The 18,713-nt window shown below is 36.8% G+C and overlaps 1 protein-coding gene across 4 annotated transcripts in view; it reads right to left on the minus strand.

Moving 5' to 3' along the window:
• The window catches only part of EPM2A (EPM2A glucan phosphatase, laforin), a 298,299-nt gene that overhangs the window by 64,552 nt on the left and 215,034 nt on the right, over positions 1-18,713 (minus strand). The window lies entirely within an intron of this gene.

Consider the following 18,713-nt stretch of genomic DNA (forward strand, 5'->3'; position numbering starts at 1 on the left):
TGGTACTTGAAATTACCCAAGGATATATGTAGGATTGCAGGTGGTTGGGTCGGGGGAAAGGGGATATTGAACCCTGTGCAGCAAATATGTCATACCCTTTTTGTGTAAAGTCAAGTGGGAAATTTACTGAAGAGACACTGTATACAAAATTTTACACTTGAGGTTTTTTTTCTGAAGATCCTAACTTTCATCAACTCTCAAAAGATTAGGTATTACTAGCTTACTCATCCAAAAGCATTTTTATATAGAATATTTTATCACACACCTACCTTTAGCAACCAATTCAAAGCAATGAATGTTACTCATAACTTAAAATATAGCTTGGTATTCAACTCAGCTATAACCCCACAGATGTCTGTTGGAATTTTTATTGAGGTGGGAATGACATCAATTCAGCCAGAACTCAGTAAGTTTGTGTGTCAAAGGCCATTCTTCACTCACTCCCCCATAAACATGTATACATGTCAACCCATGTCCCTAAAATTCAGCACAAGAAACTGCGAAGCGCATGAATTTACCACCATCAATGACTTGTTGAACACTTTTTTTTTAACTGTAGTAAGAAAGTCTTACTTTTGCTTCAAATATAAATCAAGTAGGCAAATGTAAGTAGTATGATTAACCAAGCTGTAGATGATTTAATACCAAAATTTTTATACAGATATGAAAAAATATTCTTTTGTTTATATTTTAAGCTCTCTTTCTTCATATTTTTTTAATTATATAAGAAAATATAGGGTAGCCCCAGTAGCCCAGCGGTTTAGCACCCAGGGTGTGATCCTGGTGACCCAGGATTGAGTCCCGCATCAGGTTCCCTGCATGGAGCCTGCTTCTTCCTCTGCCTGTGTCTCTGCCTCTCTCTGTGTGTGTCTGTCATGAATAAATAAATAAAATCTTAAAAAAAGAAAAGAAAAAAGAAAATATATTTTGTAAAAAGTGTTCAAGCACAGAAGTACTACACTGGAAGAACAGATAGTCAACCATCACTTTCTGTCCCCGTATCTGGATCTCATTCCCCTCTCCATGGGTCACCAGGGTTAACTGTGGGTTGTAAATTCCTCCAGACATTCTATGCAATATAAGATATACATATATACATGTATGCATTTTTATATGCTTATATATCTACACATAATTTTACTTGAAGCAATCTCTGCCTAAATGACATAATTTTATACTTAATATCAGCAATTTACTTTTCCCATTTCCAACATGTACTGGAGATCTTTCCATGTTGTTATGCATAGTACTATGTGATTACGTTGCAGTGCAGAGATCTCAGGCATCAACTAATCTAGGATTGATGGATGCATAGTTTGATTCCAGTCTTTCTTTCCTATCAAATCCTTATATTTCCACCTTTGGGCAAATGGGAGATATTTCTCTCATAAAGACATTTGTTACTTGTACTTATTGTGACTTTTGCCATTTTAAATTTTGTAACTTTGTGTAGGCAAATATGAAAACTTTCTTCTTGATGATTTCTGGATTTAGACCCTTTATCAGGAGACTCTTCCAGACCCTAAATTACAAGTGAATAGTCTCTTTATTTTCTAAACATAATTTTATATTTGTTATTTATGTATAATTACTTGATACATTTCCAAACAATTTTGTGAGGGTGTGAGATGAGGCAAAACTTAATATTTTTTTCAAATTGTCCCATGACTTTTTTATTAAACAACCTATTCCTTCCCCACTAATTCCCAAGGTAACATATGACATTGCCTTTGTCACATATGAAATTTCCCTAGGTAGCTGTAGTTGATCTTGCACTACTCTTTTCTATATAATCAAGCTGTCTACTCCTGAACTATTACATAGGTTTAGCTACAATAGCTTTACACTAGATATTTTTAACATGGATGGGCAAATATCACCCTTTGATCTTTTTCAAAATATTCTTGGCTATTTTCTTCTTCAATTGAACTGTAAACTAAATCTGTCAAGCTCCATAAATAGTTCTTTTAGGGTTTTATATGGGATTACATTAAATTTACAGATTAATTTGGGAAAAACTAACATCTTTTAAATGTTATGTATTCTCTTCCAGGAACTTGTCATGTCTCTGCATTTATTGAGGATGGTTTATGTATTCTTCAGAAAGTGTTACATTGTTTTTTATAATTGTCTTTTAGAACTCTTACTAGGTTTAATTCTTACTGGTTTTGTTTTTTTTTGTTGTTTTTTTTTTTTTGGTTTCTGTTGCTATTGTGATTTGGGATGTTTTTCCATGATATATTCTAATTGTCTATTGCCTTGTATAGAGAAGTTATTATGTACTGAATTTTGTATACAAGTGCCTTCTTAATTTTAATAGTTTTTTCGATTGATTTTCTTGAATTTTCTAGGTAGATGATTATATTGTGTACAAATGACATTTTTATCCTTCCCTAACTAATGCATACATATGAGCATGTGTGTCCCGTTTATATTCAGTCTTTATAAAATTTTGAATAGTAGTGTTGAGAATAGATACCATCATATTCATCCTGACCGCATAATGGCCATTCACAAATAAATAAGACATAATATTCAAAAGCTTCAAATTTCCTGTCACCTGTTTTATTCAGGGGACATTTGCATTTCTATAGCTGCAAAAATAACCACAAAATATAATACTGTGCATAATCAGCAATACTTCAAATCACTTTCATCTTTGCACATTGTCTGTTCTTCATAAAAGCCACTGAGGCTAAAATATGGTGTCTTTAATAAATGTTTATTGACTGACCAACTGAAATTATTATAATAATGTCATTCTGACAGAAACCTCTATTTTATTTTTCATACTATCATATTTTATATCATATTGATAAATACAGATAGGTATATGCAACAGACACACAAATTATAATCATAATAGCAAAATAACTATTATGAAGCCATATTGAACTCAAGAGCTTCCATTTTTTGAGATTTATACAAATTAATTCACAATGTATGCAGTCCCAAACATTTTGCCATTCTCAGTATTATGCGGGTAAGATTTATCTGTGTTGTTGCATATTATTATAGTTTATTCATATGTACTGATTTTGCTATTTGCTATTTTTTTGCTATTCTATTATATAAATATGCAACAATTTATTTTCATTTTATAGATATTTAGGGTTATTTCTGGTTTTCTGTAATATTAATAAAAATGCTACAAGTATGACTGCATATTCCTTCTGGTGCATATGTAAAAGAGTTTCTCTAGGGCATTTCTTAGAAATGAAACTTGTAGTGCATGGGGATTACGAATATCCAAATTTTCATAATACCTAGTATAGTTTTATGGGAGATATACTCTATACAGAAAATAAAATTATCTTCAATTGCTAGTTTATTAATAGTCCTGCATGAATAGTTGTCAAATTTTATTAAAAGCTTTTTCTACAGCGAATAAGGTAGCTACTTAAAAAAAAATAATGCCGTATAACAAACCACCCCAAAACTCAGTGGCTTAAAACGATAATTATTTATACTCATTCATGTATCTGTGGGTAGACTATAGTTAAACTGACCTAAGCAGGATCAAGGTGTACTTTGGTGCCAAACTTGGTGGGGGAGGAGTCTGGTCTGTCCCATGTATCTGTCATCCACCCTGAACTAGCAGGCTAACTAGTGAAGGTTCTTTTGTGGCAGAAACAGAAGCGTAAGAGCCGAGTTTGATATAAAGTTATACTGACCTCATAGACCAATTATAATGTAAGAGTTAAGGTAATACTCACCTGCAAAACTGTTGAGTCCTAGTATTTTCTTTGCTGGAAACTTTGTATCTACTGACTCAGTTCACTTAGTCATTATAGGACAATTTAGGCATTCTTCTTGAATTAGTTCTGGACAGATTCTATTATTTATGGAATTTTTCCATTTCATAAATTCTCAAAATTGTCAGCCTTCAATCACTCATAATATTCACTTACTGTGTTTTAAATATCTATATTTGTAATTATATGTCCTTTTTTGTTCCAAATATTGAGCATAGGCCAGAGTAAATTTACTTTCACTTCTACTAGAAGTTAAAAGAATTTGTGTTCAGGGACCAGTCTAGCCCCTTAAAATTGTATGGGCTAATGAAGAATTCCCAGTGTCAGCTTTTCTGTCTTTAACTATCAGAGATTTAGTCTCCAATAGATGATAGAGCTAGCACAATCATCTGCCCTCAGAGCAACTTTGGCTATCTGTGATTGCTTCTTGTTCACTGGTCCTTTATGACCTTTGAGTAGTGGTGAAGAATGCCCCAAAAGATTTCTTTCACTTCTTACTTTGAGACCAGAAATGAATTAAAAGGTCTATTTTATCCAGACAGAAGTTACTTTTCACTTGTCAGCTCACGAGAGACACTGAGGAAGAACTGCCCAACCATGCTACTCCTGAATTCATGACACACAGAAACCATGAGATAACAACCTGTCATTGTCCTAAACTGCTAAGTTTGGGGATTGTTTATGATACAGAGATGATAATACACACAGTGTCATTGTTAAAAATTAAGATCTATTATTTTTCTAACAGATGGTGTATGTATAGAGCCCCTAAATTGAAATCAGTCTGATGCTTTAGTTTCTTCATAAGTAATGTAATCAGATCATAAGCAACATATTTGGATGAATAAATACATACAGACCAAACTATAAGCATTCACTGAGGCCACCAAACAAATACCTGGTAACAAATATCATGCCTGATTCAAGAGAAAAATCTATACTCCCTGTGAGGAGAGGTACTATAAGAACTTGTAAACATGTTCCTCATCTCTCTCTTTGGGGAACTATGAACATCCCACTGACAGAGTTCCTGGGTCTTATGTGTGTACCTTTGCATTTTCTCTTGGATAACAGAGCACTACAGGATTTGCAAATGATAACTTCACATTCACTGTGATTTCAAGTAGCACTATTAGCTAAGTAATAGTAATAAATAATATCATTAGTTAACAGAATATCATTCAGCAATTTTTCCCAGCTTTAATTTTCAGGCTTAAAAGAAATCATGTTGGAGGAATATAATCGTTTCCAATGAGACTTAAAATGTCTTATACAAGTTGAATATAATGATTATTGTTTATTTTTGGAACATATAACAATTTTTGAAATAGAACTCACATACTTTGCTTGATCTACTTTTCATTAAAGCAGGCAGGTGACAATAAAGACTATTATTACAAGGTAATATGTTTAATCCTGGTCCACAGTATCAAAGAAGATAGTCTCTACTTATTTTGTTTTTATTTACTTAAACAAATTGTTGATAGTGTAAAATGAAGTAACTGCTGCTAGTGTAAAATGGAAAAAGCTCTATATAATCTTTACTTGGACAAAATAAGGAACTCTGGGTCATTAGTAAGCATAGTACATGAAAACCTCATATGCACTTGGAGAAAAGGCTTTGTGCAGCTATTGAAAGCAGAAATTCACTGAAGCCTGGTGACAGAAAATATAAGTACCCATTTTGTTTTATGAATTTTTCTGTTTAAGATCAGCATTAATATCTATAGTCAGCATTCTTGTCTTCATTTGTCACTATCCATAGTCTTTGTTTCATTGCATTGATTATTTATGTCCTAAATTATAGCTGTTCTTTCTTCTTCTTTTTTTTTTTTCCTGTGGTTTAAAGAATCGCTTCAAGGGCAAGTGTAAAATGCAATGCCTGAATAATATGTTACTTGGCAATGCATGGACAGCTCCACATGAAACAAAACCATGTGATGTCTTGGCACATGTCTTAGGATCTATCGTGAGACATAATCTTCACCAGTTTATTTGCTATATGTTGGTGCAGTTACTGGCACAATGGTAAATGTCAATTAGAAGAACAAATGGAAAAACAAAAGCTCATCAAAGTTTCTTTCTCTTATTCTTTTTTAAATCAAAACTTTGTTGTTTAGCATGGAATAGTCATTATTTAAACCTATCTCACAAGGAGGCACTTGACGGGATAAGCACTGGGTGTTATGTTATATGTTGGCAAATTGAAATCCAATAAAAAAATATATAAAATAAAAATAAAAAAATAAACCTATCTCACAGAGTTAAAAGTTGCTTTGAAGATAATCCAGTTAAACCTACTCACTGGTGTTTGGAAGGCAGCTACGTTCACTACTAAACCACCAAGGCACACTAGTGTTTGAACCCTTTCTGTAGCACATAAGCAATATGTCTAGCTAGTCCCAAGTTCAAACTCCTCAGTGTAGCTGACTCTCAACAAACACTGGTAGCTCACTCAGTCTTCAGCTGGCTATCACTGGAAGAATGTTTCTACACCTTTCTTGAACAAAGACAGCTAATTTCTTTCCTTTCCTCTTAAAACAAGGATGGAAGCTTAAGTAAGGGTTTTTTCAGCCGCCTATTTTTGAAGTTGGAATTTAAGGAGCAAGAAAATCATCCATCCACCATTTCCCTGAAGACTGAAATACAACTGGCGATATTATTTCATTCATCCTCTTACCTACAGTAATGACTAAAAAGACACACTGTTAAGGAAGTGAATCATTCAGGCATAAACTTTGTTGCTACGTTTCAGGGTGACTTTGGATTAGAACTACAGAGAAAAGCAAGCAATTCTATATTAGACAAGAACAAGCTGTGATGGTAAACAAGGGTGCCTGAGCACATATTTCATGGTCTTGAAAACACTCACTTCTTAATAACTTCCTTGCTTTGTACCTAATTTATCTTTCATGCTTCCGGCCATCACTGTGATCAAACCCCTCACCTTTCATTTGTTGTCAAAGTATCTCTCACATCTGCTCATTGGAGGCTTGTCTCATAGAAACTATCTGAACAGGACAACAGTTCTGCTTGGGTTTCTAAGTCTGTCTCAGATGGCTAAGAAGCATTCAGAAGTTATACTTACAAATATATCTTTCTAATGAGAAGAATATGACTTCCAATGGCAAGCAAATATTAACAAATAAATCTGTGTTGAACGCCAGTTTCACATACTCCTGAAGAGCTTCAGCTTTTAGACAAATAGGCTAATTCCTTTGGAAACCATCCAAAGTATCACATCACTGATTAGAAACAGCTAAAATGGTTAGAGTAATTGTGGCTCTATGGGCTTTTCTACTCTTTTCTCTAATGGTTTAGGATACACATCATTCTGTTTAGGTAACAAGTATAAGTTCTGCAATTCATGTAATTAGACTAATGAGGTTTAAGTTTCAGGGCCCCCCAAATGTATGGGCCCCTGCCAAAGCCACAGAAGGTATCTTCATAAATTTATACATTTTTCCTAAGAGCGGCACCTCGAATTCTTTACAAGCTTCAACCCTCATGAAATCTAAATCTACACCTGCACTCAGAACAGTGACAAGGCGTTCTAAGGGATTAAAATAATAAATGTTTATTTTCATCGTTCTTCAAAAGATAACAATCCTGTTGAAGAAATAATACTTAGGCATCAAAGAAGCATCTGTTGTCATATGAAAGTTATGGGGTTTGGAGTCAGGAGATAAATAAAATCTCCAACTCTCAGCTCTGCCACCTATATTCTGCCATGTGATTATGGATAATTTGTCCTCTTTCTGTTCACACAAGAAATACAGACATAATACTTAAATAACAAGGATATACAGAGAATTAATAAAACTAAATATGTGAATGCCAAATGTATCACCGTCATCATGTCCATATAAGGCATTTGAATGATTAAATTCCAGGTTGCATGAGTCCTTAAAAAAGGTTTCATTTAACTTTATCCCCCTTTTCAATGTTTGGCTTTTCTCTATAGTATATCCAAGACATGGTTGTCTATACTCAGCTTGAATATGTCCAGTGAAAAGGACTAAGACAGTTCACTTCTTATCATTAATATCTTAAATATACGGCATAAGAGTTTGGGGGGTTTGTTTTTGTTTTTGTCTAATTTCAGTTTTTTGGTGTTTAAGTATAGGTGTGCACGTCACCTTACAAAGAAAATACTGGCATCAAGGACTGAAGTATAGGCTAGAAATTTCCTTTTGTGAGTACAACATGTGTGTGATAATCAAAACTAATGGAGCATCACATGTCGCAGCAGGGAAAAGGGAGGTACCCTGGAATGTAACGTTAGGCCAATAATGAAGTCACAATAGGAAAATGGGAGAAACCTTGTAGCAAGGAATCATCAGAGGGAAAAGAGGCAACCAGCAAAGAGTAGTGTCGTGGAAGCCCAAAGAGGAGTTTTGAAAGAAGGAAGTAGTTAATAACATCAAATGCTGGGGAATTATTCAAAAACATGCTCTGATGATTACAGAGCAGACTTGATATCCAGGAGATTGTTAGTGAAATAGTGGAAAACTGAGCAGGAATGACTTGTGTGGGAAGAGAGTGGACACAAATTGTGGTCCCGTGGCCTTGACTGGTGGCACAGGGTGGCAGCCAGGGGACATTGCAGAAAGAGAAATGAGTGAATCACAGACCGTCGAGAAAGAAGTGGGCAGAGGCAAAAATGCGTTCAGACGTTGGTGGAAGGCAAGACGTGAAGTGTTGGTCCTGGGGCAGAAGACAGGGAAAGAGGTCCAGCCCACAGAAGCCCAGGTCAACCTTCAGCAAATAAAGGGATGTTTCTGCTCCTAAAATCACAGGCAAGGGTGGGATCAGGTACAGAAAAATTGATGGATTTGGAGATAGAAGCCAAGAAATGCCATGCTTCTGCGTCTCAGGTAGGCTCAGAGTCTTTAAGTGTCTACTAATACGTGGACCAAGGCAGCAGCTGCAGCCAGTGCTTGGAGCTCCAAAGAGAGCATAACTGAGAGGTTGCCCCAGATATAAAGCTGAAGACCATCAGCTCCAGCAGGTCGTGTTGCAGAGCATCCTAAAAGAGGACTCTATCCAGGTTCTCGAGGTAGGAGATGCTAAGGAAACTTGCCTCTAAACTTTATCTAAATATCCATAAAAATCTGTTCATGCCCCTCTATCCAGATCTAGTTAGAACTCCAGTCTTTCCTTCACAGACAACCGACTACAGAATGCCAACTTGCTAGTAATTCCCATTCACTTTTGATCCCTCCTGCTGATTAGTTACACTATACTCAGACTTACTTCTAAAAATACATGTCTGGTTATGTGTCTTTTCAAAAAATATATATCTATAGTATTGTCATATTGCTCTTAGAATGAGGAAAAAGTCTGAACATGACACATAAAGCTATTCTCAATCTGATCCCTTGCCTCTGACCCCTCTTCTGTCTTACCCCCCTGCCTTCTCCCTGGTAAAGTTCCTGTCAAGTTGGTCTTTTTCAGGATCACAAAGCATAATGTATTTTGCCCTACCTCATGTGTTCCCTTGACCTGCTCCACCCTAAGCAAACCCTACACATTATTCAGACTCAACCCAAAATTCATTTCTTGGACGGATCCTTTTCAGTATCTTTCTTATATACCCTTATAATTCTTATACTTTCAAATCATAAGCTTACCATGGCTTATAATTATCAACTATTATTATTATTATTTTTTTTTTAGAGAGAGAGTGGAGGGGAGAGACAGAGGGAAGGAAAGACAGAGAATCTTTTTTTTCCTCCCTTATTGTTTTTCATTTAAATTCATTAATTAACATGTAATGTATTATTGTTTCTTATACAACACCCAGTGCTCATTACATCACGTGCCCTCCTTAATGTCCATCACCCGGTTACCCCGTCTTCTTACCCCCTCCCCTCCAGCAATCCTCAGTTTGCTCCCTATGATTAAGTTTCTTGTGGTTGTCTCCCTGGAGAGAGAGAATCTTAAGCAGGTTCCATGCTTAGGACAGAGCCTGATTCAGGGCTCAATCTCGTGATCCTGAGATCATGACCTGAGCCATCATCAAGAGGGAGACACTTGACCAACTAAGCCACTAAAGCATCCTGTCAACTTCTTCTTATTAATTGATTAATGTCTGCTTCCTCAACTGTAAGTTTTTTGAGGGCAATGCTCAGGTCTGTTTGTAGTCATTCATTCTGTAGAAGCAAAAACAGTGCCTGGTGCATAGTAAACAATAAAAAAATACTTGTTTCATGCATGCATGCATGAATGAATAAGTGAGTGAATGAATGAATTGGTGTTAGCACTGTGGCTTTGAAATATGAGTCTTTGTCTAATGGAAGACCACAGTTTCTCCTTTACCTATTTCGTGACTTTCTTATAAAGATCAATAAAACTCTGCAGAGGAAAGTCTTTTATATATTATTGTCTTTATCACAGTTATAGAGGAGACACTGACAAAAGTGTGTACTTTGGGAAAAGGAATTAATTTAACCAAGATAAAGAGATCCGTTAGGGATCAAGCCGAGACTTGTAGTGTGCTCTCTCTTCTGGGTCTTTTCTCTCTGTTCCTTGGAGCATGAAGGCAAAGGAGCCTGATTGATGACTGCCTTTCTGCTCACATCCTGACGGCATAAAATGTTCCTTGGTAACATCAAAAGATGCTTCTTTTAGCCCACTGGCATATGAACTCAGAAAGATTTGAGTTCCCAAGTGAAGTAGACTTTAGTGTAACAGACATCTGTTTATATAACAATTTATGTAATTAGAGCTGGGTAAAAAGAACTTGTGAGTTGGTATGAGAGAATTTCCTTTAAAGCTGTAGAACAATCATTTATATGGATGTTCCAACTGTTCAGAGAAACAGTCTCATCAAAACATCCTTCATCAAAGCCCTTTGAGTGAAGCAAATAAAACAGGAGCAACCGTCTTGTTCCAGAACATGTAAATCCCACTCTGTTTGATTTTCTATGACTTGCATTTTGATGTTAAAGCCCCAGTAAGGTTGAGGAAACTGCCAAGAGAAGAATCCTTTCAAGTTATGCCTCTAGCTACACAATCTAAGCAATGAGGTTGGCTGATACCTACCTGAATATCAGGTAACAGTACGCAGGCCTGTGGAAGAGAGTCACTCACCACCAAGGGCACAGAGGGCTACTGACCAACACCTGCCATTTAGGGGTCAACCCCCACGTGGTGCAGTGGTATTTACAAGACTAGTCAGTAGACAAGAGGCAGATGAGAAGAGTTAAGCGGTTTTGTCAGCAGTTCCTGTGGATGTTACTTCAAATTTGCTCATATCAACACCTGGCTCCTAAGATCCCCAGACCTTATGTGATAGATATTTCTGAAGAACCTCTCTCCTGGCCCCTACAGGCTCAGATGCCTACTTCTAAGGATAAACAGAATTTATACATTTTAATCTGACATGGGAGAAAATGACTTTAAACTACAATGGAGTCAAGTGTAGTAGATGTGGAAATTTGTAATCATAAATTACATGTTCACACAGTTTGCCTTGACTTGCCTTCTCCCTTCTAGCAAAGATCCTCAACTCTGATTAGGCTGAAAAACTGAGAAAGCACCCAGACCCACACTTCACTTCTTCGTAAAAATCAAAGAAGGTAAACAGAAAGGAGAAATTAGAGTATGCTGGCTTTCATGAAAGAAAGAAATGTGTAGAATTGTCACATGATTCTACTAGTTTTGATGTAGCCCGAGCTTGGTAAGCTTGATGATTGGGAATGGCAGAGGTTTGGTTTGTAGGAAATGCAAGTAGTTTAAATATGCAGATTCAGTTTATTGGTAAATGTATAAGTAAGGGTGCTAGAGTAATTTGACTGGTTCATCAAGCTTTGGGAGGAGCCATATTTCACATGTGGCAGGATTCAGTAATGCATATGACATTTGTAATAATAAAAACAGCTAACATTTTCTCAACACAGGAACTGTAGTATTTGTCACTTTTATATGTGGATGTCGAAGAGTTTCACAATATAAAGATTCAGGCTCCTGTTATTACTGAGTTATAATAACAATCACAAAATTTTTAATAATCAAATGAATTTGGGACAAAACTAACCAACAGGAAAAAAAAATTCTGAAACTTTCCTTTGTGTCCAAATTACGTATCTGGCAATATTCCCAGGGGCATCAAAGATGGTTGTGTGATACTCAACCTGTGTGGCCCTGGATTTCGAGATAGAATCGCCTGGAATAGCCACATGGTTCCTTTACTCTTGTCCTTTTTGTTGTCCTAATTATTTTACTTCCTGAGTCTTTCCTCTCTGTAAAATATTGTGGCCATCTGGTAGAACTCAGCCATTGCCTCCAGTCGTACCAATATATAAAATTGAGGTTACTGTAGACCCATCTGTCCTAAAGCACAAAGTTGAACTTTAGTCCAGAAACTCTGGAAGGGTAGCTTCCCATTTGGCTACAATTATTTAGAGGGTGCCTATTATTACAGAGTGAAAAGAGTGGAGGAAGAAGGCATAGTGAGAGACTTTGTTCTGTTAGGTAGGAACACATCTACACAATGCTAATGAAAGTTTTCTCTTCTGTGTGAGCCTGTAACCATCACTACGTATCACCTACGTTCCGAGACGTATAATAAGTTTAGTGAAATCTCCCAATTGTTTATTTAGTCTATTCAATTTACTTCCATCTAATCCAGAATCCCAAGGGCAAGGTCCTGAAGAAGAGAGGTGTAGGTAGAAGTAACCATTGTAATAAAAGCTTCTTCTTATTATGTTAACAGACACAGAAGCTCAGGCTAAAAGAGCTTAAATACTTGTCCAAAGTCTTAGAGTTGGAGTAGAAGAAAAAACCTGGAGTTGAACCCTGCACCACTGAACTCTTGCCCCTGGTCTCTGAAGAAAGAGGGAGATTTTATACCTAATTGAATACCGAGGCACACACCCTTCAAGCAAGGCAACAAAGGCATGAATCCAGGTCAAGGCAAGACTTTGAAAGTAGAATAAAGCCCACAGCTAAACCCTTGAGAGTCAATGAAAGGAGAGCCGCTGTGAATTCAGATTATTCAGGGAAAACTTTGGCAAACTAGTAAGTGTCAGGCTAGATAGATCAAGATGGCCAGGAGAGAGAGATGGGAATTCCTCTGCTCTCTGAGCATCTCCTTGCTGTCCAGGGTTGCTGGCCAGACCAAACCCAGCCAAGCCTCTTGCCTCCCAAAGCTGCCATCTGCCACACAGCTCCGGCAGAGGCCAAACTCTGCCTGCATCATTTCCAGAGTTCCTTGCTTTTGCAAAGTCATCCTGAGGTGAGCCACAGAGAACTGTCCTCTAAATGACTGCACAACACCAAATAAATGACTTTCCTGAAGAAGAGATGACAGCTGAGGAAGCTGCTTACAGAGAGGAGGTGCACCCGCACTCACCTGCGGTCTCTTCCCACATCCCCAAGCAGCACGTGTTACCCACCCCCTCCTCCCCATCTGGAAGAAGGAGGAGATGGGTGGTAGCCTTATTAAAGCCTGGCACAGGGCCAGCTTTGCTCAAGCTGTCTTTATTATTCAATCTTAGGAAAGCACCTTGAAAATAAACAGTGACTGTCTCCTATCATGTATGTAGCACTTAGCAAATTGGAAGTGCTTAATAAAAGTCAATGAACCCAACATAAACCCTGACTATTAATATATATGTCTGACACACACTGAATGTGCAAATCAATAAGAAAATTAACATCTTGAGACCTTCAGGTTTTCACTGAATAAGCATTACGTTGAATTGAACAACGATTTTAATGCAGATTTGTGGTAATACTCATTACAAACATGCATTAAAATGATTTTGAGTGCATGATTATTTTGCAGAGCAGTGATTCTAAATGAAAGGACAATTAATTTAAGCTTTAGCCTTGTCGTATCCCATTTAAACGTTTCTAGTGATGCTCCCATAATCATGATACCACATAACTTATAAATAAAAATCCTTATTGTGGACTATCATATATTATTACTACTAAAACTATTAACTAAATGCTGGTATTAAAATTGTACCAACAGTAAGTAGAGAAAAACTTTAGTGTGGGAGAGGTTTTTATTTCTGATCATTGATTATTTTCTTTTGTCATTTTTATTTTGAAAAAATTTCAGAAAATTTGCAAGAATAATCCAAAAATTCCTGTATATCCTGCACCCAGATTCCCCGCTGTTAATCTTTTACCATATGTGTTTCATCACTCCCAGTATATACAGGTATATATATGTATACATATATATCGTTTATTTTTTTCTGCTTTTCAGGTAGTAATGGGGACAGCTGGTAAAATATAAAGAAGGTCTGAAGATTTGATAATAATAATTGATTAATATTGTTAATATCCTGATTTTAGCAATTATAGTGGTTATTTAAGAGGTAAAGGGACATCATGGTTGCAATTTACCTTACATGGTTCAGAAAAACAATAGTTTGTACATATATTCGTATGTTTATTTTTACTTTTTAATGAAATCCTTATGGTATGAAGAGGGGAATCTAATCATTAATTTTGGCATATAAATTATCAGATCAGTTTCAGAAAGAACTTGCAATATTTATGCAGCAGCCTTATCCTTGATGCAGGAATTTCACTCCTGGCATTCCTCGCCCCAAAATAGTCTTTTTTTTTTTTTTCTTAACAATTTTATTTATTTATTTGTCTGAGAAAAAGAGAGAGAGAGAGAGAGCATGCATGAGTGGGGAGAGGGGGAGTGAGAGAGAGAATCTCAAACCGATTCTGTGCTCAGCACAGAATCCTACTGTGGGGCTGATTCTCAGAGCCCTGAGGTGATGACCTGAGCCCAAACCAAGTCAAGAACTTAACCAACTGAACATCCAGGCACCCCTCCCCACAAAATAGGCTTAATTACACAAAGCCTTAGACATCAAGTTGTTCATTACATCATGACTAACAGTAATAAAAAACTAAAATAAAAACAGCAAAGGTGAAAAAAACCTAAAAGTTTAAAAGTACAGGAAAGGCAGGGCAAATTATTATATATTCACAAGATAAAATGGGATTACAGCCATAAATAAAGTGTATTAAGTAAAAATGCAGTAGCGATGGAAAAATGTAGGTTGAGAAATTTAGTAAAAATAAGTTTCTAAATTGAATATATAATATGACTTCAAGTATATGAAAACAAACAAACAAAAAGGCATGGCAAAAGAAGTCAACCTGTTAACAGGGTGGCACCTGGCTTGTACAAACCCTCCACTGGCAATGAGCAGGAATTAGCCCAAGGGGCCTCACTACCTAGCCCATTTCTGATCTCCTTTCAAACTGGCCCACTCTCCAGTTTCTGGTTTTGTGAAACAGAATGAAAGGAAGTAAATCAGAAACAAGCAAGTAGGGTTCAGAAGGCTTGCTGCAAACACCGCAAAGAGCAGCCATAAGTGCCTGGTGGGTGAAATTGTTGAGCTTGTTTGTAGATACAGAAACTTGATAGACAGGGTTGGTACTGCAAATGACTTTTTCCCTGTTTTCATTAAGTTCCAATTTTCAAGGCAGAACAATTATTAGTTTTATAATGATAATTTATAAAAGATTTAAGAAAATTAGCCCTTTGCTAAATGTCTTTATGGTACATAAAATGATGTGAATTTTAAGAATAGAAGAAAAAAAATATCTATTGAGTTACTATGCAGCTGGAACTGAGAAAAGTACTTTTACAAATGAAATATAAATATAAACTCATTTAATACTATATTCTATTTCTGTATTTTGATTATATGTTCATGCATAGTTGCTCAAGCCTAACATCTACAGTCATTTATATGCCTTCCATTCCCTAATCCCTCAATTAAATCAATTACAAATTGTTGCCAATTCGATACTAATTTTTTTCCAATTTTCCCCTCTCTTCAATCTCTGCTTTGCATCCCTTATTATCTTATGAGTCCATTGGCTGTAGGTTATGCTGATAAGAAACTAAGTCTGAAATCTCCATGGCATAACAGAGTACAGGTTTATTTCTCTCTCACTCAAGGGCCAGTGGGAGAGAGTTGATTCTCTATGGTCACTGTCCTCTGTGTCATGACAACAGTTCAGGCTGTTTCCAACTTGTGAGAACATTGTCTCAACAGTAGTACCCAAGACTGCCTTGCAAAAAAGGAAGAGACAGGATAGAGTAACTGCACTCATTTTTTTCTGATTCAGCCTGGAAGTGACAAAGTTGATCCAAACTGGTCATGGTCACATGGTTCTAACCTAAATGAAAAGGAGGCCAAGAAGGAAGGTGCACTTACAGACATCCAGTAAGCATCAGGTCCCCCAGCCACAGTCTCCTCTCTCTTTACATATATATCCACACTGGCTCTAGGCTTCTTCTCTCTAAAATGCAAGCTGACTGTTTTGGTCTTTTCTTGATTACAAAAAAACTTAATAGTTGTGTATCACCTAGAGTAGAATTTTTCAAACCCCTATTATTTTGTAGAAGTAATTTTTCACTTGATCTGAATTTTTCACTTGATCTGCATGTATGCACATGCATACATACATAAATTTAAAATATTTTAAACTGTACTAAAAATGCACAAATATCTTATATACAATTTCTCAGATCAAAGTCTCTATTTCATAAAAATACACATTATTCTCACTGTCCTCTGTATTATATAAATGTTGAGCATTAAAAATATACTAATAACATTTTATTTTTATTTGGTTTACATAATTGGCATTCTAGGTTAGATGGGGAAGAAGGGTCATAGCGTTAAAAACAGTTGGGAATCATGGACCAGTGCACTGAGCTCCAATATGAGAATAGCTTCTGCTTGCATCTTCAGCCTGGCTCTTTGCCCTTTCCACCTTCCAACATTATTCTCCAAAATTTGTGAACTGTGTATAGTTTCTCTAGGGCATTATGCTATTTCCTCTTTCTACAGCAATACCCTCTTTTCTCACCTCCACTTTACCCAAAAAATTCCTGCCAGTATTTCAAGACTCTGATCAGATATTGTTTGGGTTTCTTCTGTGTTCTGATAGCTCCCTGTACACAATAAATTCAAAATTTGTATTTATAATTTTTCCCTCAACTTTCTTTCTGTAATTCCTTAAGGTCATCTTTATTCTTTGAATTGTAGCCCAGAGCTGGCCTATACTGTTCTTTCAATACATGTTTTTAAGATGCTGAAATGCACATTTATTTAGTCAGTCATTCAATAACTTTTAGCGAGCACATTATATTCTAGGCACTGTTCAATATACTGTAAACTTGGAATCGAATAGGCAAGTCCATTATCCTTGAGAAGAACCCAGCATAAGATGGCAACAATCCTAAGCATAAGACATCCTCCATATCGATCATTTTTATCATGTACCACAAGCATTTAATATCTCAAACTTTCTGCTAGCCAATAACATTTTAACAGTGATTCTCACATTAATAGATGCAGAAAAACAAATAATGGGTATTCACAATAAGCTGAGAACATAATTTAAAGAGAAATACTTGGCAAAGGCTGGAATTCTTTTTTTTTTTTTTTTTTTTTTTTAAACTAGTTTTTATTTTATTTATTTTTTTTTTTAATTTTTATTTATTTATGATAGTCAGAGAGAGAGAAAGAGAGAGAGGCAGAGACATAGGCAGAGGGAGAAGCAGGCTCCATGCACCGGGAGCCTGATGTGGGATTCGATCCCGGGTCTCCAGGATCGCGCCCTGGGCCAAAGGCAGGCGCCAAACCGCTGCGCCACCCAGGGATCCCAAGGCTGGAATTCTTTTGGCAAGTCAATACCATCTCTGATCTAGAACATTTTACAAATCTGGAAGCCATTTTTTTCCCCAGAATTTTTTTGCCAGCAAGATTCCTCAAATGAAGATTGTTTCTTCTTACCAAAAGAATCTGATATTATAAGGGATTCCAGGAAGCAGACTATCAGGTGTAGGCACTGAGGACAGTTCATCTAACCTAGTTAGATCTGAAGGCAATGATGACTTCACTGCCAACAGAAATATGAATATTGATCGTTCGTGGCATGCAAGTGGCAAAGTACTTAGTTAAATTATCAACTGTAGTTTTCAGGAAAAAATACCTACTAAACCTCCTTTGCCAGCAGAAGTTGGGGCTCTCCCCTATTTGATGGGGCTGCCATCCCCATAATCGAAAACTCTCTAATGGCCTCCCTTGATTAATAAGGACAAGATGGGCTATGATGTAGTAACAACAACTCTAAAACCTCAGTGACTTAACATAACAAGAGTGTGTTTCTCTTTTATGTGACCTATCTGGTGGAGACAGGCAGGGACTTTATTCCACATGGATGCTTATGGCTCCAGATTGGTTGAAGTTCAGTCAACTTGCAGCTGGACTGGTGGAGCACATGGTAGCTGTTGGTAGGGAAGAGGCAAAGGGAGACTCCCAAACCAGCTCTCAAACACCTCAGCATAAAAGTATCACCTATTCCTCTTTGTTAGTCCACAACCTCAGGAAATCAAAATCTAAAGCCAGCTCTTTACAAGGAGGGCAGGGAGAGGCCAAAGGAGACAGACCATTCCAGATTGTTAGGTGGCAGGTTTACTAAGCAAGGGAACTTATACATGAAGCTTGTCTTGGGTAGTCACAAGAGGAGTAGGTCTCCACATTCACCTGCCAGAATCTTAAGAGTTTATATAGAGAGCTTGACTGGGTTTAGTTACATATAATATCCAGATGGTCCCAACAACATCCTACTATCTCAAGGGGTCATTGGGCAGCTCCCACTGCAGAACAAGAGGCAGAGGGTAAATTCCAAGGACAGGGAAGGGGATGAGCAGCATCTGATTGCCCAGGTTCAGCTCATAGGCCAACCAGAGGTCATGTCCTCTCAGTGAACTCCTCCAATACATTTACCAGAACGAGGAACTCCATCATTGCAAGGAGACTAAAAAGTATGGTGGAACATGGAGTTCTTTGATGAGAAGAAAATGTCTCTTCCACATCACCAAAAGCAGTTTTCTTGCAAGTGGGTGATGGTATTTCTCAGGGCTACCTGTAACCCTCCAGATTGTCTCCGGAT

The sequence above is a fragment of the Canis lupus genome, chromosome 1, assembly GCF_048164855.1.
Source record: "Canis lupus baileyi chromosome 1, mCanLup2.hap1, whole genome shotgun sequence".
NCBI lineage: Eukaryota > Metazoa > Chordata > Mammalia > Carnivora > Canidae > Canis > Canis lupus.